The sequence below is a fragment of the Sus scrofa genome, chromosome 18 (assembly GCF_000003025.6).
Source record: "Sus scrofa isolate TJ Tabasco breed Duroc chromosome 18, Sscrofa11.1, whole genome shotgun sequence".
NCBI classification, from domain to species: domain Eukaryota; kingdom Metazoa; phylum Chordata; class Mammalia; order Artiodactyla; family Suidae; genus Sus; species Sus scrofa.
The window spans coordinates 17,712,480-17,737,375 of NC_010460.4; the positions used below are offsets into that span (position 1 = coordinate 17,712,480).

Here is a 24,896-nt window from a genome sequence, read left to right on the forward strand (position 1 = left end):
GTACACATCTTCTTAATCCAATCCTCTGTCAATGGACATTTAGGTTGTTTCTATGTCTTGGCTATTGTGAATAGTGCTGCAATGAACATATGGGTGCATGTGTCTTTTTCAGGGAAAGTTTTGTCCAGATGTATGCCCCAGAGTGGGATTGCTGGGTCATATGGTATTTCTATGTATAGTTTTCTAAGGTACCTCTATACTGTTTTCCATAGTGGTTGTACCAATTTACATTCCCACCAATGGTGCAGGAGGGTTCCCTTTTCTCCACACCCTCTCCAGCATTTGTTATTTGTGGACTTATTAATGATGGCTACTCTGACTGGTGTGAGGTGGTACCTCATAATAGTTTTGATTTGCATTTCTCTAATAATTAGTAATGTTGAGCATTTTTTCATGTGCTTGTTGGCCATCTGTAGATCTTTGAAGAAATATCTGTTCAAGTCTTTTGCCCATTTTTCCTTTGGGTTGTTGGCTTTTTTGCTGTTAAATTGTATAAGTTGTTTGTATATTTTAGAGATTAAGCCTTGTCAGTTGCATCATTTGAAACTGTTTTCTCCCATTCTGTTAGTGTCTTTTTGTTGTTGTTGTTTTTATGGTTTCCTTTGCTGTGCAAAAGCTTGTCAGTTTGATTAGGTCCCATTGGTTTATTTTTGCTTTTATTTCTGTTACCTTGGGAGACTGACCTGAGAAAACATTTGTAAGGGTGATGTCAGAGAATAGTTTGCCTACATTCTCTTCTAGGAGTTTGATGGTGTCTTGTCTTATGTTTAAGTCTTTAAGCCATTTTGAGTTTATTTTTGTGCATGGTGTGAGGGTGTGTTCCAGTTTCATTGGTTTACATGCGACTGTCCAGATTTCCCTGTACCACTTGGTGAAAAGATTGTCTTTTACCCATTTTATATTCTTGCCTCCTTTGTTGAAGATTAATTGACCGTAGGTGTCTGGGTTTATTTCTGGGTTCTCTATTCTGTTCCATTGGTTTGTATGTCTGTTTTGGTAATAGTACCACACTTCTTGATTACTGTGGTTCTGTAATATTGCCTGAAATGTGGGAGAGTTATACCTCCTGCCTGGTTTTTGTTCCTCAAGGTTGCTTTGGCAATTCTAGGTCTTTTGTGGTTCCATATAAATTTTTGGATTATTTGTTCTAGTTCTGTGAAAAATGTCATGGGTAATTTGATAGGGATTGCATTGAATCTGTAGATTGCTTTGGGTAGTATGGCCATTTTTACAATATTAATTTTTCCAACCCAGGAACATGGAATATCTTTCCGTTTCTTTGAATCCTCTTTAATTTCTTTGATTAATGTTTTATAGTTCTCAGTGTATAAGTCTTTTACCTCCTTGGTCAGGTTTATTCCCAGGTATTTGATTTTGGGGGGCACAATTTTAAAAGGTATTATATTTTTGTATTCCTTTTCAAGTATTTCATTGTTAGTATACAGAAATGAGACTGATTTCTGAATGTTAATCTTATATCATGCTACTTTGCTAAATTTGTTGATCAGTTCCAGTAGTTTTGGGGTTGAGTCCTTAGGGTTTTCTATATATAGTATCACGTCATCTGCATACAGTGACAATTTTACCTCTTCTCTTCCAATTTAGATACCTTTTATTTCTTTTGTTTGTCTGATTTCTGTGGCTAGTACTTCCAATACTATGTTGAATATAAGTAGTGAGAGTGGGCATCTTTGTCTTGTTCCAGATTTTAGTGGGAAGGCTTTCAGCTTTTCTCCATTGAGTATTATATTTGCTGTGGATTTGTTGTAAATGGCTTTTATTATCTTAAGGTATATTCCCTCTGTACTCACTTCAGTAAGAGTTTTTATCATGAATGGGTGTTGGACTTTGTCAAATGCTTTTTCTGCATCTATTGAGATGATCATGTGGTTTTTGACTTTTCTGTTGTTAATGTGGTGTATGACGTTGATTGATTTGCATATGTTGAACCATTCTTGTGAATCTGGGATGAATCCCACTTGGTTGTGGTGTATGATCTTTTTTATATGTTGTTGGATTTGGTTGGCTAAAATTTTTTTGAGAATTTTTGTGTCTATAGTCATCAAAGATATTGGCCTGTAGTTTTATTTTTTGGTAGTATCTTTGTCTGGTTTGGGTATTAGGGTGATGGTGGTGTCATAAAATGTCTTTGGGAGGGTTTTTTCTTCTTCAACCTTTTGGAAAAGTTTAAGGAGGATGGGTATAAGTTCTCCTATGTATGTATGTTTGGTAGAATTAGCCTGTGAAGCCACCTGGTCCTGGACTTCTGTTTGTAGGGAGTGCTTTTATTACGTATTCAGTTTCCTTTATAGTGATCAGTCTGTCCAGTTGATGTATTTCATGTATTTCTTCCTTTTTTTTTTTTTTTTTTTTGTCTTTTCTAGGGCTGCACCCATGGCATATGGAGATATGGAGGTTCCCAGGTTTAGGGGTCTAATCAGAGCTGTAGCTGCCAGCCTATACCAGAGCCACAGCAACACTGGATCCGAGCCACGTCTGCGACCTACACCACAGCTCACAGCAACACTGGATCCTTAAAACCCACTGATCGAGGCCAGGGTTCGAACCTGCAATCCCATGGTTCCTTGGCAGATTCATTAACCACTGAACCACAATGGGAATGCTGATATATTTCTTCTTGATTCAGTTTTGGTGGGCTGTTGTCCATTTTGTCTAGAAAGTTGTCCATTTCTTCTAGGTTGTCAAATTTGTTGGCGTATAGTTGTTCATAGTATTCTCTTATGGTTTTTTGTATTTCTGCAGTATCTGTTGTAATTTCTCCTTTTTAATTTCTTATTTTGTTATTTGAGTTTTTCCTCTCCTCTTCCTGGTGAGTCTGCCCAGAGGTTTGTCAATTTTGTTTACCTTTTCAAAGAACAAGCTGTTGATTTTATTGATTTTTATTGTTTTTAGCATCTCTATTTTATTGATTTCCTCTCTGATCTTTATGATTTCTTTCCTTCTGCTGACTTTAGGTTTTGTTTGTTCTTCTTTTTCTCATTTAGGTGGTGGGTTAAGTTGTTGATTTGAGATTTTTCTTCTTTTTTGAGGAAGGCCTGTATCACTATGAATTTCCCTCTAAGCACTGCTTTTGTGGCACCCTATAGATTTTGAATGGTTGTTTCTTCGTTATCATTTGTCTCGAGGTATTTTTCAATTTCCTTCTTGACCCACTGGTTTTTTAGTAGCATGTTGTTTAGTCTCCACGTAGTTGGTTTTTTCCTCATTTGTTTTCCTGTGGTTGATTTCTAGTTTCATGCCATTGTGGTCAGAGAAGATACTTTTAATCATTTCTATACTCTTAGATTTGTTGAGGTTAGCTTTGTGCTCCAGTATGTGATCGATCCTTGAAAATGGTCCATGTGCACTTGAGAAGAATGTATATTCTGATATTTTTGGAGGTAATGTCCTGAAAGTGTCAATTAAGTCTAAATTTTCTATTGTGTCATTTAGGATCTCTGTGATCTTTTTGATTTTCTGTCTAGAGGATCTGTGAGTGTCTTCTATATAGTTTTGAAATTCATCTCTACCTTTCTCCTTCTTTGCAAGTAGATCTGTAATGCATCCTGATTAGAAGTACACTCAGGAGTTCCCATTGCGGTACAGTGGAAATAAATCTGACTAGGAACCATGAGGTTGCAGGTTCGATCCCTGGCCTCACTCAGTGGGTTAAGGATCCAGCATTGCCATGAGCTGTGGAGTAGGTCACAGATGCCACTTAGATCTGCTGTTTCTGTGGCTGTGGCGTAAGCCAGAAACTGTAGCTCCGATTGGACCCCTAGCCTGGGAACCTCCATATACCATAAGAAGCCCTAAGAAGACTACAAAAAATAATAATAATAAATAAAATAAAAAGAAATACACTCAGAAGAGAGGGAATAAGACTGAAAAAAGAACCACCCGAGGCACTAATACAGTAAAGCTCTGGGAATGTAAACACATGGCTTCCCTGCTCCAAATACCTGATAATATCTGTAAAGCACTTCATTATACCAACAGTTGTAACCTTGCTATAAACACAAATTGCTTTAATAATTCTGCAATTTCCTTATGGGTTAAAAATCTTTCTTGGAAACCTGGAAATGAGCAGCTTCTTCTAATGGGTCTTTGATTTTCATGGAATTATAGAGCATTCTTACTCACCAAGGCATTCTGCTCAGGTTTGGTTTGACCCAGCCTTCTCTGATACCTACATCTCTATCTGTCAGGCATCTTCCTCCAACTACAGAGCATCCAGGAGAGGAACATCAACTTTCTCTCTATCCTCTCCATCCTATTCTGCAAGAGGAGATAGTACTCTGATTGCAGGCATAGATCCATATTTACTGCATAAGTTCACTGGGCCTTCCCCCCATCCCTTCTTCTCCCTACCCTTTCCCTTACCTCTCTTTCCTCCTTTGAGGTGGCCTCAGCATTAGGAGAGCAATTCTCCCTCACATGATAAAGTTCAGCTATTTAGTTCTCCTCTAATTCTCTCACATGATCTTGATTGCTGTCTTATCATTACACCCAGGAGAGGGTGATAAAACTGCTAGACTCAGGATTGGGTTTAGGGCAAACAAAAATGCCCCCTAAATAGTCTATCTTGGCTGTGAGGTTTAGCCTAGTTCAACAGAGAGCTCTGCATTAGACTTCATTTATTAATTAATTTATTTTTTTTTTTGGCTGCAGCTGCAGCAATGCCAGATCCTTAACCCACTTGTTGGGGCCAGGGATTAAACTCATGCCTGCACAACAGCCAAGCTGCTGCAGTCAGATCCTTAACCCACTGCACCACAGTAGGAACTCCTGCATTAGCACTTTAGGTGCAACCTAATTAACAGAATGTTACTTATTACTGACTCTACTGTCAGGTGTAAGGGTAGTACCCGGGCTAAGCCTGGGTTTAGGTATTCTTTTATTCCTTGGCCTAATAATACCTTTCCCTGTCTATCTATCTGTCATCTGTCTCTATATACATATATCTAACAACTTTATTGAGATATACTCACATACTATATAATTCACACATTTAAAGTGTACAGCTCAGTGTTTTTTAGTATATATACAGAGTTGTACAAACATAATCACAATCAATTTTAGAATATTTTATCATCCCCCAAAAGAAATTTTGTACCCATTAGCAGTCACTCCCCATTTCCTCCTAACCTCCTCCATCAAACCCCAGCAATTAGGCAATTGCTACTTTGTCTCTATAGATTTGCTTTTCTGGACATTTCATATAAATGGAATCAGGCTTCTTTCATGTAGCATAAGGTTTTCAAGGTCTATCCATGTTGCAGTACTTCATTCCTTTTCATTGCCCAATAACACCCATTGTATGGACATACCATGTCTTATTTAATCATTCATTAGCTGACAGACATTTGGGTTGGTTCTAATTTTAGACTATTATGCATACTGCTATTATTACCATTTATGTGCTGTTTTTATGTGGACATATATTTTCATTTCTTTCAGTTGTATATATAGGGGTGGAGTTGCTAGGTTTTACAGCAACTCTGTTTTAGTTGAGGAGCAATCAGAAAGATTTCCAAAAGTGGTATAACACTTTACATTCCCACCAGCAGTATATGGAGATTCCAATTTCTCTACATCCTCACTAAACTTATTACTATCTGTCTTTTTGATTATAGCCATCCTAAGGGGTATGAAGTGGCCTCTCATTTTGGTTTTGATTTGCACTTCCGTGATGGCTAATGATGTTGAGGATCTTTTCAAATGTTTATTAATTGACCTTTTTTATATCTTCCTTGAAGGAATGTTTATTCAGATTCTTTGTCCATTTTAAGATTGAATTGTCTTCTTATTACTGAGTTGTAAGAATTCTTTGTATATTACTAGACAAAATCTATTTTTTTGTTACCTGTGCCTTTTGTATCATATCCAAGAAATTATTACCTAATCCAATGTTGTGAAGCTTTGTCCTGTTTTATTCTAAGAGTGTATAGTCATTTTTATATGTTGCTAGATTAAGTTTGCTAGTATACTGTTGACAGATTTTTATTCATAAGAGATATCATTCTGTACTTTTTTAAAATGATGTCTGGCTTTGGTATCAGGGTAATAATTGCCTCAAAGAATAAGTTGGAAGTGTTACCTCCTCTTCTATTTTTTGGAAGAGATTTAAGAATTTGTATGAATTCTTTAAATTTTGGTAAAATTCAATGGTGAACTCATCTGGGCCTCAGATTTTCTTTGTAGGAAGTTTTAAATTCTCAACTCAATCACTTTATATATTTTACAGATTTATTATGGTTTTCTATTCTTGTGTCAGTTTGGATAGTTTCTGTCCTCCCAAGAATTGGTCCATTTTATCCAAGTTATCTAACTTCTGGGCATACAGTTGTTCATAGCATTCCCTTTTTTAGTATAATTCTTTTTATTTTTTGTGGGGTTGGTAGTATTGTCCTCTTTCACTTCTGATTTTAGTAAGTCGAGTCTTCTCTCTTTTGTTTCTTGGTAAGTCTAGCAAAAGATCTGTCTTTTTTTTTTTTCTGCTCTTTTTAAAGAACCAGTTGTTGGCTTTATTTTCTGTAATGTTTTTCCTATCCTTTTTTCATTAATTTCCACCCTGATCTACTACATCCTTTCATCTGCTTGGTTTGAGTTTAATTTGCTCTTCTTTTTCTAACCTCAGAAAATGGAAGAATAGGTTATTGGTTTGAGATCATTTTCTTTTTCTTTTTCCTTCAATATAGGCATCTACAGCTATAAATTTCCTTCTAGGAACTACTTTGGTACATTCCATAAGTTTTGGTATGTTTTCTTCCATTTTCATTCATCTCAAAGAATTTTCTGATTTGCTTTATAGTTTCTTCTTTGACCTATTGGTTATTTAGTAGTGAATTGTTTAATATCCACATATTTGTGAATTTACCAGGTGTCCTTGTCTTATTGATTCTAATTTATTTCCTTTGTGGTCAGAAGTCATGTTTTGTATAACTTCAAATCTTTTAAATTTAGTAGGGCTTGTTTTATCACCTAGAATATGATCTATTCTGGAGAATAGTCCATATCCATCTGAGAAGTATGTGTATTGGAGCATTTTATAGATGTCAGGTCTAATAGTTTTTGTTAACTGAATAAACATTGTTATAATTATTAACTAACATATCTTTATGTCATTTGTTTAAAGATGAGAAAAGAAAGGAAAGCAAGTCACATTTACAGTTTGCTGTAACAACCTTCTTATTTACCAAGTCTGGTTCTCTTCATTTCTTCCTGTGGATTTGAGTTACCATCTTATAACTCACTTCTTATTTTAATACTACTTTGTTCCCATTCACCTCCATTGTGCTATCATTGTCAAATAAGTACTTTTATATGACTTCTTTTGAGATCATTTAAGAGATATAACAATAAAAAAGTATGCATTAATATACTGTCTTTTATAATTACATAATTATACTTACTAGTGCTCTTTGGTTTTTTGTTTGGATTTGAATTACTGACTGGGGTTACTTGTGTCCAGCTTGAAGAACTTCCTTATTTCTGTAAATCTGATCAGCTAGCAATGAATTCTCTCAGAGTTTGTTTATCTCTATTTTGCTTTCATTTTTAAGAAATAGTTTACTGGATAAAAGATTCTTATTTGACAGGAATTCCCCTCACCCTGCCAGGGCACTTTGAATGTGCCATCTCACTGCTTTCTAGCTTCCATTGTTTTTGGTGAGAAGTCAGCTATTTGTCTTATTTGAGTTCCCTTGCATATGATGAATTGATTTTTTTCTTGCTGTTTTCTAGATTTTTCTCTTTTAAAAATTGTACTATGATGTGTTTGAATGTGGATCTCTTTGTATTTACTCTACTTGGGATTAGTTGAGTTTCTTAGATGTATTGGTTAATGTTTTTCATCAAATTTCAGAAGTTTTCATCTACTATTTCTTCAAATATTTTGTCTGCTTCTCTCCTCTTTTCTCCTTCTGGTACTTGCATTGTGCATATCCTTCTTTCTCTCTGTTCTTGAGATCAAATAATTATCTATTATCTATTGATTTATCCATCTATTTAGCTATCTATCTACCTATCTTCCTTCAAGTTTACTGATTCTTTCTTCTTCCAGTTCAAATATACTACTGATACCCTCTAGTGAATTTTTTTCCCTATGATTGCACTTTTTAAGTTCAGGATATCCATTAGGTTCCTTTAAAAATAATAATAATTTCTGTCTCTTTACTGATTATCTTGTGAGAGAGTGCCATCATACCTTCTTTTGCTTCTTTATGCATGGTTTCCTTCAGTTTTTTGAATATATTTATAACAGCTGCTTTGAAGTCTTTGTTTGCCAAGTTGCATATCTGGGCCCTCTCACAGGAAGTTTCTTTTGATTGCTTTTTTCCCCCTGTGTATGGAACAGGAGGAAACATCCTCCTGGAACATCACCCTTTCCTGTTTCTTTGCATGTCTCATAAGTTTTTTTGTTGAAAACTGGACATTTTAGATAATATATTGTAGCAGCTCTGTATACTGATCCCCTCAACCTTATTGTTTATTTCTGAACTTATGAGCTCTTGTTGCTTTTTTATTTATTTAGTGACCTAGCTTGACTATTTTAGTGAAGTCTATTTCCCAGCAAGGTGAAATCTCTGATGTTGCTCTTCAGAAGGTGCATGTTTGGTCATGTGCACAGTCATCCTGGATGGCAGTGATTTTAGCACACTTATCTTTGACTGTCTCTATCCTCAATCTGTCTCTGTTGGTATGATCTTTAGATATTAGGCTCCATTAGTTGCTAGCAAATCACTCTATTGTTTTTAACAATGCCTGTTTCATACATTGTTACACAGTTGGATCCAGTTAATTTTAAGCCCCTCTGCAGAGGTGGTTTTGAGGCCAGTCTTTGAGATTTGCTCTGACTATAGGAGGGCTCTTCTTAGCTGTTGTTTTCTCTGGCTCCCTCTAGTAAATTAGCTAGCCTGTAGTCAGGCTTGTGATTCTCATAAAGCTACCAGCTTCATCTTAATCACTTATCGCCAAAACCTCCACTGTTTTCTAGGACTCTCTTCAGCTTGAACTTTCCCCACATTGTGTTTCAAATAAAGTCTGTTCCCTTGTGGAGAACTTCTAAGCTCTTGGTTCTTATCACCTGCCTCTTCCCTTAGGCAAAAAACTCTAAGACTCTGCTCTTGAACTAGGAGCAAGGACAGTGACCCATTTCTCTTGGAGCGATACCCCTCTTTTATAAGCAGGGCACTCGGTAGAGGCACTAGCCTTTGATATTCTTGGCTTTCATCTCCCTTTATGGAATAACAATTTTAAATAATTATTTTTTAAAAATAGCTCTCACCAGTTATGGCTATTTTGTTGGGGAGTGGGTCTTTGAAGTTTTTCAAGTCACCATTTTAGAATCATCCCCTGATACAAACTTAATAGCAGTAAAGCTTTTTTTGACTGCTAACAACATTTTCATGAACTGTTCAGAATTTGGGTTCTGAACCAAGTGTGATATGAAGACTAAATTGGAGGTGAATTTGGAGGCAAAGGTACTGATAGATCACCCCTGACCAAATGAAAACTTTAGGAGTTCCCGTTGTGGCTCAGTGGTTAATGTTTCCAACTAGGAACCATGAGGTTGCGGGTTCAATCCCTGGCCTTGCTCAGTGGGTTAAGGATCCGGTGTTGCCATGAGCTGTGGTGTAGGTTGCAGACGCAGCTCGGATCCCGCATTGCTGTGGCTCTGGTGTAGGCCGGTGGCTACAGCTCTGATTTGACCCCTAGCCTGAGAACCTCCATATGCCTCAGGAGCGGCCCAAGAAATTGCAAAAAGACAAAAAAAAAAAAAAAAAAAAAAAAAAGCTTTACAGAGGGTCTCTGTGCTTTCCAAGCACAGGATACCAGCAGATACTGATGAAAATAAACCACTAAACCAGGTATCAGGAAACAAAGGTACTAAATCTTAGCCCCCTTCCCAGTTTTCTGGGTGACCCCAAGTAAGCCAGTCAACCTCTTTTGAGCTCCAGCTCCCAGGAATAGTATATTGTGTTAAATTATTTGTCTCACCACTGGTCTCCGGATAGGATATGTGGTTTAGATTGTGCTTATGTGGAGTGGTTTTCACAAAACCTTCCCCATTTTTTTTTTAACCCTCCTGCTATTTCTTGTGACTGATATCATGCATCTGGAAAGTATCTGCCTGGATTTGTAAACTCCAGACTGAATCTTGTCCAGTAAGCATCATGCTCTAAACACCTCCAACTTCTTGGATGAAGAAACGAAGTCACAAATGCTTATCCCTACCCTCACTAAATGTTTTAATTTGTGAGAGATAAGGCAGTAGGAAACTTGGAATTTCTGGCTCTGATCTTTTGGTCATAGTCTACCATTCCAAGCCAGAAATAGGTCTTATCCTCCTCAGGCACTATCATTTTTGGTTACTTAAAATGAAGTTTGTTCCTAGACAGTTTATCTTCTAGTTATCTTTGGAACATAGTTTGCCTCCAGTAGGATCTTTACAAAGGCCTGTGGCTCTTGACTTAATTTTTACTGACTTCTTAATAAGCACTGCCACAAGCCATTTGAATACCTTGGAGATCAAGATTAATAAGTCCCATCAGCCATTAAGATGGTTAAAATCAGTCTCCCTCCAGAGATTAGGTTTAACAAGCTCACCCACAGGACAAAGAGTCTTTGGCCCAAAAAACCCAGATCTAAATTGAAAGTGACTGACCAAACTAAAATCAAGCTAGTTTTCTTATTTGAAGCAGCCAAACTATTGTCCTGACTGGTAGGCAGAATTTTCACAGCACAATAAAGTTATTAAAAACATTTGGGGCCCAACAGGGAGTCTTTGCTTAATGGTTACAGAGTTTTTGTTTTGGATGATGCTAAAGTTTTGGAAGTAGTGGTAATGGTTACACAAGATTATGAATATACTTAATGCCACTGAACTGTACATTTAAAAATGGTCAAAATAGTCAACTTCTTATTATGTATATTCTACTACACACACACACACAAAACACTTGGGGCTTCATGTTGCTGGCTCTCTGTCCAGAATGTTCCTGAAATTGTTTAATAATAGCATCTAATCTGAGGTTTTGCCAGCACCTGAGTTTCCCAGAGAATTCCAAAGATTTCCTGAGTATTACTGCCATCACTATGGCAAAGGGAAAAAAAAATAACTTCCCATGTCTCTGCCTGTTTGCCTAGAAACTTGGAAATGATATGTGGCTACTTAGAGTCCAGGGGTGCAGAAAGGTTCAAGATGGGTGTATGTACATTTGTGGTTAGCCTGAGTTGGCAGCCACTTCCGTGTGCCCTCATTAAGTGGTACCTGAAATAACTAGCAGGTTCATTAAGTGGCTTACCCTAATCCTTCTAAATTGTTAGACTTAATCTAGAATTATGATGATATAACCCCAATTAACTGCCAATAGTTTTGAACATCCTTTTCTGATTGACTACGTCTTTTTCCTGTTTATCTGTTAGCCTGCTGCAGCCTGTGACCCAGGCTCTGGAATGGATCAGCCCTCCTACTCACTCCCTCTTGTGCACACTGAGTCTCCATGGAAACAGCTTGTCAGGCCCTGTTTGGCTGCAGGTTCTGAAGACCTCTCATCTGCAGCCTCAGTCCTACACCAATTCAGTCTTAATAAGCCACCCAGGCTTCTAAGTAGGAACTTGTATTTGTTGGCCCATCCTCTCTAGCTGGTGGGGGCTGAAAGTGTCCTTAAGCCTCCTTGGGGGTACACTGGGGGCATCCCAATGCCACTGAGTTGCCCTGATCCTCCACCACGGATACTTAGGTCAATGGCAGGGTTTCTGTCTTGGGTTCCTTTTTCAGCCTGAACTCATTATCTCTCTCCAGCAAACCTTCTGCTCCCATCATTTCTCTTTACCCCCCAAAGGTGAGAGTCATTCTGAGCCCTTTCAGGCCCCACCTATGGCTAATCACCAAGGTCAATTGATACAACTGCTTTCGTATCTCTCAACTCATCTTTCTTGCAACCCTGTTGCCTCTGCTATAGTTCAGGCCCACATTATTTCCTCCTTCAGTTACTGCAAGATCCTCCAACCTGGCCCTTCTATTTCTATACTTGCTTTTTTTTTTTTTTTTTTTGCATCCAAACTCAACTTTATAACCAATGAGAAAACTTGCTTTAAAACCATATCTGACCCATCCTTCCTCCACACGTCAGTTAGAGGTTCCCATTGCCCTCAGGATAGATTTCCGACCTTCTTGCATTCACGCAAGATTTCACCTTATCATCTGACCCCTTTTCACCTCTCCAGGATCATCTCTTGCCCCATCCCTTGCACATTTTGATCTTGGCCACACCAAACCACTTTACTTCTCCAATGATCCACCTGTTCTTTCTTGCCCCTGTGACTTTGCACTGCTGCCTCCTTCATCTGGAGTGTCCCTTCTCCATGTCCCCCTGCATAAGCCTTTCACATTCTCAGGGAAGCTTTTCCAATTCTCAAATCTTAAGTGCCTCTTCTAAATTCTCCTAGAGCTCCTACGCTTACTCTATTTCTACTGAACTGTCAACTCTGAGGGCAAAAAATATGCCCACTTCTAGCTCAATGCCTAATGTATTCACCCAAATGTCTGTTGTATATGTGAAAGAATAAAGAATAAGCCTTTGGAATAAGAATGCCACACATGCTAATTATAAGTACATCCTTTTCCAGAGTCTTCTGTTGTTGGGCATCATTCATCCACCAGATTGCACCAGGCATTTGCTGCACTGCCAGGACATTGGGACTTGGACTGCTGGCCACTGTCCTTGGGGGTGTTTCTAAAACTGGGCCAGTGGCTAGTCCTGGTTGCCTCCTTTTTGTTAGTCTCTGGGGAGGTCTCTGCCGGCCTCATGGCTGAACCCATGTGGCCTCAGTCAGCAGCTAGAGAACCATTCCTAAGAGCTGAGCTAGTGACTCAGCCCTTCTCTCATTGCCCAAGGAAGATTCCTTTCTCACTGGTTATGCAATGTCACCCAGGCTGTGTTTTCCTTAGTGGAGTTCAAAATTTGGAATCAGAGTAAGAGGAGAAAATGGCAGTTAATCTCAGGAATAGATTAGATCTGTTGTATTCCTCCAAGAGAGGTTTTCCTTTTTTTTTTTTTTTTTTTTTTTGGTGGGTCATATGTGTGTGAGGGAAGTGGTAAGGAACCTGCGTTCATACATAAAGAAATAAATCAAAGGCAGAGTTGGATGTATACAGCTGCTTTTTTTTTTTTTTTTTTTTTTTGAGATTTCATTGGATTATCTGGGAAAAAAAAAAAAAAAAAAACAGAAAAAGACCACTCACCAGAGGCAGGTGCCCATCCTTATCCATAAAAGAGCATTTAATCCTCAGCTCTGTTCCATTTCCCTTTTCCTAAATTAACATATGCCTCATCTTCCAGAATGAGAAACCAACCAACTTTTTGCCATGGACCTGGCTGAAATGAAAAAAAGAATGGATTTTGCCTCAAACTGTATTCCCTTACTTCAAATGGAAAGTGACACAGACAGGGAGGAGTAAGTACTCTAGGAAGAAGAGTAGCAAAGTAAAGGCACAATTTCATCTTCTCCCCTGAAGTAAGAAAGTAAATGATCCATTAGATGAAAAAATGTATGTGAAAGCACTTAGCACAGTGCTTGGCAAATGGATGGGATTCAATAATATTGACTCTTTTTGTTTTATCTATGCTCAGTGTAGAGACTCATAAGGCAGATTTTATTTCAGAAGAGTATAGGTGGAAGCAGTGGGAATGAGGAAGTATTCTCTGATTTTGCCATTAGAGTTTCTTTCCTTTGACTGTATCGAAAAACAAACACCAATTAGAGGTAAAACACATTGTCTTCAGACATGTATACTTTACTATTAATGGTTTATTATATTCTTCCTTCCTACCTTCCTTCTTTCTTTCTTATAGGCAATAATGGAGAGAACTTAAAGGCATTAAACATCATAGATGAGGGAGAAAGTACAAAGTTTCTATTTCCCTAAGTTAGTCAAAAACCTATCAGTCTAAATTGGAATACTATCACTAATAACTTCTGCTATATAAATAAATAATTTTAACAAATAAAAGGTTCTAGTAGAGATGAGACAGCTAATGTAGACCAAGGAACAACTGGGTCATTTGCCTCAGGACTGACATAGTTTCTTAATTGAATGTATTAGGAATAGTAGAAGATCTTGTCTGTTGACAATTTAGAAAGTTGCAATTGAGGAAGCAAAGGGTAAACAGAAATCACAATAAGCACTTTTACGCATACAAAGTTCTTCATCTGCTTTTTGGCTCATACTACCAAGAACCTAGAACAGCACTCAGAGTTTTTATAACTGCTTAATAACTAAAACCAAAGTAAAAGCAAAACAAAATGAAACAAACAAAACACTGGTACTTATTAACACTATTCAGCTATGTCCCACACTGGGTTCAATAATGCTATCAAATTAAGCTCTGAAATCAAAGTACCCCTGTCCTATTACTGTACAGCACATCACATGTGTACTTCCTTTTTAAAATTTTGTTTATTTATTTATTTTGCTTTTTAGGGCCTCAGCCGAGGCATATGGAGGTTCCCAGGCCAGGGGTCAAATTGGAGCAATAACTGCCAGCCACAGCCACAGCCACAGTCACAGCAACACAGGATCCAAGCCATTGTCTGCGACCTATACCCACAGCGCACGGAAACGCTGGATCCTTAATCCACTGAGTGAGCCAGGGATCGAACCTGCAACCTCATGGCTACCAGTCAGATTCGTTTCCACTGCAGCACAATGGGAACTCCCTGTTTTGTTTTTTTTTTTTTCCATGTGTACTTCCTTTTTAATACTCAACAGTTTTATACTCAGCATATATTCAGTATGTAGTCTTTACTGCTTCCATTTACTGGTAAAAGAACCATGTCACAATAGGTAAAGTGGCTTGCTTAGATTTAGCAAGAAAATTAATGTTAACATAGAGTCAAAAATTCCTAACTCCAGAATGAATAGAAAAATTAAAAGGCAAAAAAAACCTTTATTAGGGGCAAAGAGATCCTTCTTAATATTTTAATAAAGAACTGTTACAACTCAATAATTAAAAGACAAAGACCCTAATGTAAAAATTGGCAAAGGATATAAACTAATCATAAAAGGAGTTCTCTGTAGCCATCAAAGAAATACTTTATTGTTAACCAGACTCTGCCTAAAATGTGAGTTCAGAGATCTCTGGTAAGATGGCCTAGACTAGACCTCAGAGACAAGGTTAGATAAGTGGGTGTTTTCCTTGCCCTAGTCCCAATTTGGCAATTTTAATATTCTCCACTGGAAGTGATGACATGAGAAAGCCACATGAGAAATCCGAGAGCATTGAGAAGAATAGATCCAACATTGTCTGGGCCTCACAGATAATTATCAGCAGCTGAGGAGAAGGGATGCATGGTGCAGGATCCCAGAGCCTGTGAGCCCCCCAGTTGACTCTCAGGGACAGAGTCAAGCCTTGTCTGGCTTTGTGCAGAGCCCCTGCAGTCTTACTCCTCAGAGTGTGGTTAATGGGCAGCAGTAGCAGGGACGTCTCCAGGGAGCTCAAGGAAATGTGGAACCTGGAGCCCTGACTCCAGTCCTCTTGAATCAGAATCTGCCTTTTAGCAAGTTTCCTGGGTGACACACATGCACTGTGAAGCTTGAGAAGCCCTGCCTTTCGAGGCCTGGCTCAGGGTCTGCTCATTGCAGGTGCTCAGTCAATGCCTGGTGACAGAACGAAAGACTGGACAGGGTGATCTCTGGCGTTCTTTTCTAGAGTTAATCATCTGACTTACCAAAAACTAGTCACTATCCAGTTGGGTCAAGTATTAACCATTTCACAAAGGGCTTTAAGTAAGATTAATGAATTAATAATGGTGTTTTGGTGTTGAAATTGTCTGCAGTGAATTTAGAGTTTCTTATTAGTATCATTTCACTAAGCTTCTTTATATGCCCAGGAAGCATCAGCCAGGCATAAATTCTTCTATTTTGTCCTCTCTGGTCCACCTCTCCCAAAAAGGAAAGAATTGGAAATGTAAAATTGAAAGAGTAAAAATGAGAATAAGTCTGAAAATGCTGGCGAAAAGAATGCCCACCACTGTAAGGCCATTGCTCTTTTACCTGCCTTTCCAGAGAGTGGAGTCCCTGAGCTTTCACCTTGTACCATACTGGCATGTGTGTGGAGGAGGTGACGGTGAGGAGGGAAAGAAGAGATGAGGAAGAGAAAGAAGTGACCAAGAACTAAGGGCTCCTGTGCTGTCCTATAAGCTGATACTGGCAAAGGTACCAAATTTGGCCAGTTAAGGTGCACCTGCAGCAACTGTGCACCATCATCGTCGTTATCTTCATCATCATTTTTGTTCTGTTTGCTGTCTGCCAACCTCTTCACTGAGCTTTTTTTTTTTTATCTTTTGTCCTTTTAGGGCTATACCCATGGCATATGGAGTTTCCCAGGCTAGGGGTCGAATCAGAGCTGTAGCCGCCAGCCTATGCCAGAGCCACAGCAATGCTGGATCCGAGCTGTGTTTGCAACCTACACCACATCTTACGGCAACGCCAGATCCTTAATCCACTGAGCGAGGCCAGGGATCGAACCTACAACCTCATGGTTCCTAGTCAGATTCATTTCCACTGTGCCACGACGGGAGCTCCTCCACTGAGCATTTTTATTTGATAGTGACCCAGCCCCTTCTAGCTTCAAGGTTGTCCACAGACCTTATGCTGCCAGAAAACTAGTTACAGAAAGGGAGACAAAAATCCAGAGGACGGAGAAGCATTCTGAGTTCCACTAATGAGTGAGGTGACTCACAGCTGACTCAGACAAGCCTAGGAGATGGAAGGCAGTGGGGGGCAGACCTCAAAGGAGCCCTGCCGAAATGTTCAAATAGGAGCTGGGAGGCCAGGGATGCAGTGTTATTTAGAGAGCAGCCTGCAGCTCTGGCATTGAAGGGAGGAGCAGATCCTAAAAACAGAGGGAGAAAATTGCATTTAAGGCCAAGAACTGCTTTGTGAATCAGTAGCTTTCTCTGCTTAGACAAATACGAAACATTCTTTGGTGACATTGACCTGCTCTTTGGCAAATCTCAGAATACTAACTCAATAGGAATTAATTGTCATCAAGTTCCTGGGGAGTAGAGGTAAATCAGATACCACTCTCTATTTTTCTAAGGATCTCACTGAGAAAAATAAGCCTCTTTCTTTAGTATTTTACATCTGAAGAACACTGTGATCCAACCTGTGCTTATAGATAGATTTTTTTTTAAAATTTGAAAACATACAACTGAAGCATCTTCTCTCTTACTAATGGATAAATGAGGTTTTGTGTTTGAAGATTCCAAAGTCAATTATTGTTATGAAGGATCATAACTGCAGTGTCCTATATGGACCGCACTGAAATGATATGTCCCACCACACACCATAACATGCATTTGTGAGAAGGCTGGATGTACGTATAGACTGCTTGAGTAACATGGTTTTTCCCTGTGTACTAAGTAACCCACACAGAGCTCAAACCCATGATCTCAAGCTCATTAAGACAATGAAAACCAACTCAGCTATCTAAGGATAAATATGGGTTAATTACATACTTAAGTGTAATTTGATGGTTACTGTCACAAATGTACTTCACCAGAATGGCACAATGGTGAAAGCGTCGGAGGTTCTTTGCTAGCTTGGCCACCTGTGAACCTTCACTAAGATGAAAAAAATTTGCTCCAAAGGCAAAAATGTTCAACTTTGCCTGCCTCCAACAGGTAGCAACAACAGTTGGATGTAGTTGTTTTTGTCTTGACCAACTAGTTTTCTATAACCAGCAGGTTTACTGTATTTAATTTGGGGTGATTTGCAACATTATTAAGTCCAGTATGTCTGACACTTGCAAAAGCAATGAGGATGTTGAATGTGCTATTAATTAAGAAGAAACTTATGATTATGATGAAAATGAAAGAGATGAACAAAGTGAATGTCATGAATGGTAAGAAAAATCACCGGTGTTGCATGTGTATGAGATGAAATGAGATGGACCATTAGTTAATAGGGGCGATTCTGAAAGATAAAGAAATATTCAAAACATGAAAAATCCTGGCTCAGTCTGTGCCGTGAACATCAATCAGCAAGAAATGAGGACAAGTAACCCAAGAAACGGAAAGAGTTTGGAATGTGTGATTAGAGACTGGGTATCAGCTTTGAATGGCTATAACCCAAATATTAATTCAGGTAAGAACTAAAAATATAGTCAAGCATTTAAAAGCCAGGTGTGGTAAAAGTTCTCATTCCGGAATCTTTGCTGAAAACCAGTGATAACTACGTAGATTCGAGATCTGTGCAACATTAAATTCCCCCATGGAGTTCCCGTCATGGTTCAGTGGTTAACGAACCCGACTAGTAACCGTGAGGTTGCGGGTCTGACCCCTGGCCCCCACTCAGTGGGTTAAGGATTCAGCCGTGAGCTGTAGTTGGAAGACGCAGCTCAGATCTTGTATTGCTGTGGCTGTGGCTGGCAGCTGTAGCTCCAATTAGACCCCTAGCCTGGGAGCTTCCATATGCCGCGGGTGCGGCCCTAAAAAGACAAAAGACAAAAAAAAAAAAATTCCCCATTGGAAGCTGCTGAGGAGTTCCTTATGACACTTGCAAAGCCCACCAAAGAGTGCCTTGTCCACCTTTCACTTTATAAGGACTGATCTAAATTGGATACAGAAGCCCAGTAGAATAGCTATCAGCAAGGAGATTAAGATGCTGTCTAGTTTTAAAACGTTAAAGGATCATCAAACCCCATTTTGGTAGAAATATGTTTTCCTAAGCTTTAAACACTAGTAGCCAGTTTTGTCTTATTAACAGTTTTTTTCAGAATTCACGTGTTTGTAAATTATATAAATGTGAATATACATTCCTCTGTACATTTTTGCATCTTTTTTTTTATTTAAAGTTGGATAGTGGGATTTTCCTTTAGCTTTTAGCTAATTCTTTAACATGGTCTTTTAATAGCAGCTTGGTACTCCATTTATTTACTATCATTTGATCCACCTTTTGCTGGATTCATAAGAATGCTATGATATTAATATCATTAGACATTAATTGCTATATTTCTTTGGTTATTTCATTAGGATAAATTAGTAAAACAAAGTTACTAGGTCATAGTATTATGAATGTTAGTAGTTTTAATATGTTTCTAAAACTGAAATCACTTCCATGAAAATGTCTGTGTTCTTGATTCCATGTACCTTTGTCAGTACTAAATGCTATTTTTCTTTCATCTCTATTCAGTTTGAGGAGAAAAAATATTTATTATCAAGATCTCTCTATGCTTTTTAATGCATGTCTTTTGCCACTTTTTCTTTTTCCCCTTTTTAGGGCCATATCTGCAGCATATGGATGTTCCCAGGCTAGGGGTCAAATGGGAGCTGCACCTGCCAGCCCACACCACAGCCATAGCAATGCCAGATCCAAGCTGTATCTATGATCTACGTTGCAGCTTGTGGCAATGCCAGATCCTTAACCCACTGAATGAGGCCAGGGATTGTATCCACATCCTCATGGATATTCATCAGGGTGGTTACTGCTGAGCCACAATAGGAACTCCGTCAGTTTTTCTATTGGAATACTTCCTTTTAATTAGTGATTTGTAATCATTCTTTATATATTAAGGATAGTTCCCACCAACGAATTTTTGTTAGCCTTTTAACTTTATAATAGTCATCACCATTGTTTTTCCTCTCTAAAGATAACACCAGGAGTTCCCATTGTGGTGCAGCAGAAACGAATCTGACTGCGAACCATGAGGTTGCAGGTTCGATCCCTGGCCTCACGCAGTGGGTTAAGGATCTGGCATTGCCATGAGCTGTGGTGTATGTTGCAAATACAGCTCAGATCCTGTGTTGCTATAGTGTAGGCCTGTAGCTACAGCTCCGATTAGACCCCCAGCCTGGGAACCTCCATATGCAGTAGGTGTGGCCCTAAAGAGACAAAAAATAAATAAATAAATACATAAATGAAATAAAGGTAATGCCATTTACACGTTAATTCACATGGTTGATGGGAAAACTAAATAAGAAAATATTTGTGAAAATGCTGTAAAACATAAAGGATTTTTATCACATACTTCCAATGTTGATGCTAACAAGAAATCAAGAGGATTGGCCTGCAAGTCTAACATGAATTTGTAGACAAATAAATCCCTATTCTGGACCCTGATAGTATCTTACGAAATAAGTAATTATTTTATCTCTTTTGTGTCATAGTTATTAGGAATGTTATAAAAATAAACAAAGATGGAGTTCCTGTCGTGGCGCAGTGGTTAACAAATCCGACTAGGAACCATGAGGTTGCGGGTTCGATCCCTGCCCTTGCTCAGTGGGTTAACAATTCGGTGTTGCTGTGAGCTGTGGTGTAGGTCGCAGACGCGGCTCAGATCCCACGTTGCTGTGGCTCTGGCGTAGGCTGGCGGCTACAGCTCTGATTCGACCCCTAGCCTGGGAACCTCCATGTGCCATGAGAGCGGCCCAAGAAAATGGCAAAAAGACAAAAAAAGTTAAAAAATAAAAAATAAAGATATTTCTGAGACTTTTAGGTAAATCCATAAAACTAAGGTGTTGTGCTACTATTCTTTTATTTTCTTTTGCAAAAGTTCACTGATCCAGTATAAGCCCATTACAACAGGAGAGACACCATAGTCATCACTGTTGCTACTTCAGGTTCATAAGTTATATCCTGCTCACCTTTCCAAATAGTCCTTTTCTTAGTTTCTTTGCTTGAAAACAAAAAAAGCGATCAGTCAGAGAACAACCCTTCTCCAACAGAAGGATGTTTTAAAAATTATATTGTTTTATAATTAATTAATTAAACAATATTTAAAAGCGAACACAGAGACCCTCACTCCCAGCGATGTCTCCATCCTCCCTCTGCCCACACCCTGGTCCTTATGGTTTCTTATGCATCTTTCCAGTGTTTCTGCACATACATGCAAGCAAATATAAATAAATATTGTCATTGTCATCCCTCTTTTCATTCTCCAAATTAGCATACTATATACATTGTTCTCTACCTTGCTTCTTTTAACCTAACAATATATTTTTAACAGAAGCCCTTCAGTAGGAAGGCATTTAATGTAAACATGAAACGTGATATTATCATTAAACAAGAAAAATTTGGAGTTCCTACTGTGGTACAGTAGGTTAAGGATCCAGCATGGTCACTGTAGTGGCTTGGGTTGCTGCTGTAGCATGGGTTCGATTCCTGGCCCAGGAACTCATATGGTACAGGCATGACTAAAAAGAAAAACAGAATTAAACAAGAAGAATTCTTAAATTCCTCTCTCAATTCTGTCACTGTAATTATAGAGGCTCAGAGTTGGACAGGATGGGAGAAAATTTGCTAGTCAGTCACCAAATCCATTTCCTCTTTTTCTTGGGCACAGGACATAAGCCTTCCTTGCACCTGGGTGTGGCCATGTAACTGAACTACTTTATAGAAAGGATGTGAGCAGAGCTGAGTGTACCTTCTAGTCCAGCCCTTAAAAACCTCCCCATGCAATCTTCCATGTTCTTTCCCCGTCAGCAGAATAGCAATGCCTAAAGCAGCCTCATAAGCAGCATGTCGAAGACGGCAGGATTATGAGATGGAACGGCCTGGTTCCTTGGCCCACCACTTGGAAAAGAGCCTCCCACCTCAGGAGCACTCATTTCAGATGTTATATGAGTGAGAAATAAATTTCTTGTCATGTCTGAGCCTTAAGACAGTTGTAGGTTTGACATAGAGATTAATACAGCAGTTATTATTTCCTTAACACAGATGACAACCTCAAAGTCCTTCTAGTCCAGTGACTGGCATATGACAGGCACTCAATAAATGTATTTGGATGAATGCGTATTTGAACACCTCTGGAGATAATTAATTCACTATCCCATCCATCAGTTTAATATATTTTGATGAGCTTGAATTATTGGAAAATTACTTATATAGAATTAAAATCTATCACCTTCTAACTGGTACGAATTTGGGATTGTCCTTTTCAGACACACGAAATAAGTCCTCTTCAAGACAAGTCCTGTTCTTTGAATTATTTGATAATACCTCTTCCCATGCTCCCTGTGACAAACTCTCTGGTTTCCAAGCTAGACAGTCTAATTTTTTGTTGTTATTTTATTTGTTTTTGGCTGTGCCTGGGACATGTGGAAGTTCCTGGGCCAAGGATTGAACTCTGAACCACAGCAGCAGTGACAATGACGGATCCTTAACCAGCTGAGCCCCCAGGGAACTCTGAAATGGTCTAATGTTTTAAGTTGTCCTCTTTAGGCTGTAGTTACTAAAGCTCTTATCACCATCTTTACCCTCCTCTGGACACATTTGGGTCTATCATTGGTCCCCATTCAGTGGATACTCAGGACAAAATGTCATATTCTTGGCAAACTGACCTGCCGTTGAGGGTACCAATTAGCTCTCTTAGGACTCCATACTTCAATTAATGCAGATTAATATTATAACAGGCTCTTAGATGGCCATACCACCTAATGACTCATTTTGTTCTTGTGGTCAAAATTCCTACCTCTTTTCTCTCCTCTTCTGGCCCCCAACATACGTACTAATTTGTTAGATGACCTTAGACAAATCACCTCTCTGGGACTCATTTCTCATGTGAAAAATGAGAAGGTTGGACCAGATGATTTCTGAGTTGTTTTTCTCTCCTGCTCTAATATTCTTTGAGTCTAAAACAGGAAGTTCTGGGAGAGCTCACATTGTACTTTTACATAGACTCTTTCATCCATAGCAGTATCAGTTATCTGCCTAGAAACATTAAGCTTGTCAGACAACATGAAACTCCACAGGTAATTTTTCTCAGCTATTTTAAGCTTATATTCACAGAGAGGTGGATGGTTTGTGGTAGATTGTATATATATACTAAGGCACTGGACTGCTGAACCATAGTGGTCAAGGAGGGAGAAAATAAGGAATAGGCAGGAAAAAAATCGGTGAGAGCCTGAGGTGAAGCAGGGTATGGTTTTCTCTGAAGGAATTCTCCATCACTACTTTAACCCAAGGGAGAGAGACCATGAAAAAGGGGGTATACATTTCACTCAGCAGAAAGCCTGGTTTGATGTCTTATCAATTTCCTCATCTCACTTCAGACACTGTCTAAACGTACCAAAAAAAAAAAAAAAAGGCACACACACACGCACACACACAAAAACAGAAAAAAATAAATCTCTTTCAGGAATGGGCAAATAAATGCATTTGCTCTCTGGGGGAATCAAACCATATCTCCATACTCCTTACCCTTGGCCAATTTCTTATAAAATACACATCTTTTATAATTTTAGCTGACTAATTCTTCCTGGTATTTCTGCCTGACAGTCCTCGATCTATGCCTAAGAGGCTCGATCCACTTCCTACCCTAGACCAAGAGTCTACTTATTATTATTTGACCTCTTTTGAAAAACTCATTGCCAGCTTTATAACCCGATCTGGGCACACTCCCCGTTGGGGCCTGCATTTCCTGTGGATGATGCACTGGTTTCCTAGGTGACGGCGGGAAGGAATAGACCTGTTAGCTTGTGGCTTCTGACTCACTCACTGCAATGGACGTCACAGAATCGTGGCTGAACAAGTGGATGCTGATAAAAGCATGGGCTTAAGCCGAGCACTGGTGGTTAAAACCATCCCATTGTACCAGCTCTCCCTCCCACCAAGCAGGCTGACAGACTGACAGAAATAACACATGTGAAAAAACAAGCAACAGATTTGAAACCTCTCTGAACTCTCAGTCCTACAGAAATGCACAGTGGAGTCCTATTTACAACCCCGATATGTTGTTTCTTTCCCTGTTTAGAATCTCCTGTTTTTTCTGGAATGTATGAGTACCAGGATTCTCTAATGAAATATTGCTTGGAGGCTATAGAGGGAGAGGTGGAGACAAGTTGAAACTCAAAAGTCTGTTTACTAAGCTGACATCACCTTTTGATCTTTCACATTTGTTCCCTGAGAGGGGAAAGTAAACTCACAAAGGACTAAAAATTTACCAGAGTCCAGAATGAAAAATACATTCTGTTGGGCATATTTCATGAAGCCTAGAGACAAGTAGCGTGTCACACAGACACACACACCATGCACATGCATGCGTGCGCACGTGTGCGCACACGTGTGTGCACACACACACACAGAAGAGGCAGAGATTAACTTTCTAGCTTCTTCTCTTGCTATCAACTGATCCCAGCAGTGTATAATCAAAGAAGACTTCCTGGAATAAAAAACTGGAAAAGCTCCTTTGTCCTCTACATCTGAACGACTGAAGACTGAATGGATTCTTTCGATTCTTGAATTCCTTAAATGACCAACAAACCTAAAGGTTTCCTACTGGAGATAATGCATCTTGTTTTCCACGGAGCCTTGAGGGATGCTTTAAATAGCATCAGCAAGCATCTGAATGAATTAGACAGCAAATGTAGGTTAGCTTTATTTAGACAGATAAAGACAAGCAGAGAAAGTTGTCTGGTTCAAGGGCAGTGCAGCCTGACATGACAGCATTTCTTGGAGGAGGGGATATTGCTTTGGGAGTAAGAGGTACTTCGGGCAAAGAGCAAAAGTTCCTTGGATCACCAAGCGATGTTAAATTCTTCAGTACTGAGGAGCAGGAATTAAAAATGGCCTGCCACTTGTTGAAGAAAAGATCTATGGATTTAAAATGTAAAACACAACTTGGCATCCTCTTCTCTCTCTCCCATTCCTCGGGTACACCATGAGAAAGGACATTCTTCCCAGAGCATAAGTTGGGGTAGGGAGTTTATGAGACTTCTCTGGGGTGGGCCTTGAGAGCCTCAGCAAGTTCTGAGTCAGGAAAAGGCATCCAGATGGAAGGCCCCTGGAGATGTGGAAGCTCAGAAAGCAGGGAACTGACAAACTGGGGGTGGGGGGGGCATTCACTCACTAAACAAAAATGTAGATGCTTGGAAAAAATTTACAGTCA

At 39.1% G+C, this 24,896-nt stretch overlaps 1 protein-coding gene and 1 long non-coding RNA gene across 13 annotated transcripts in view; one reads left to right on the forward strand and one right to left on the reverse strand.

Annotated features, from left to right (window-relative positions):
• MKLN1 (muskelin 1) overlaps positions 1–24,896 on the reverse strand; it is a 338,714-nt gene that overhangs the window by 218,674 nt on the left and 95,144 nt on the right. The gene's annotated exons all lie outside the window — the stretch shown is intronic.
• The window catches only part of LOC106506781, a 277,552-nt gene that overhangs the window by 42,463 nt on the left and 210,193 nt on the right, over positions 1–24,896 (forward strand). The window lies entirely within an intron of this gene.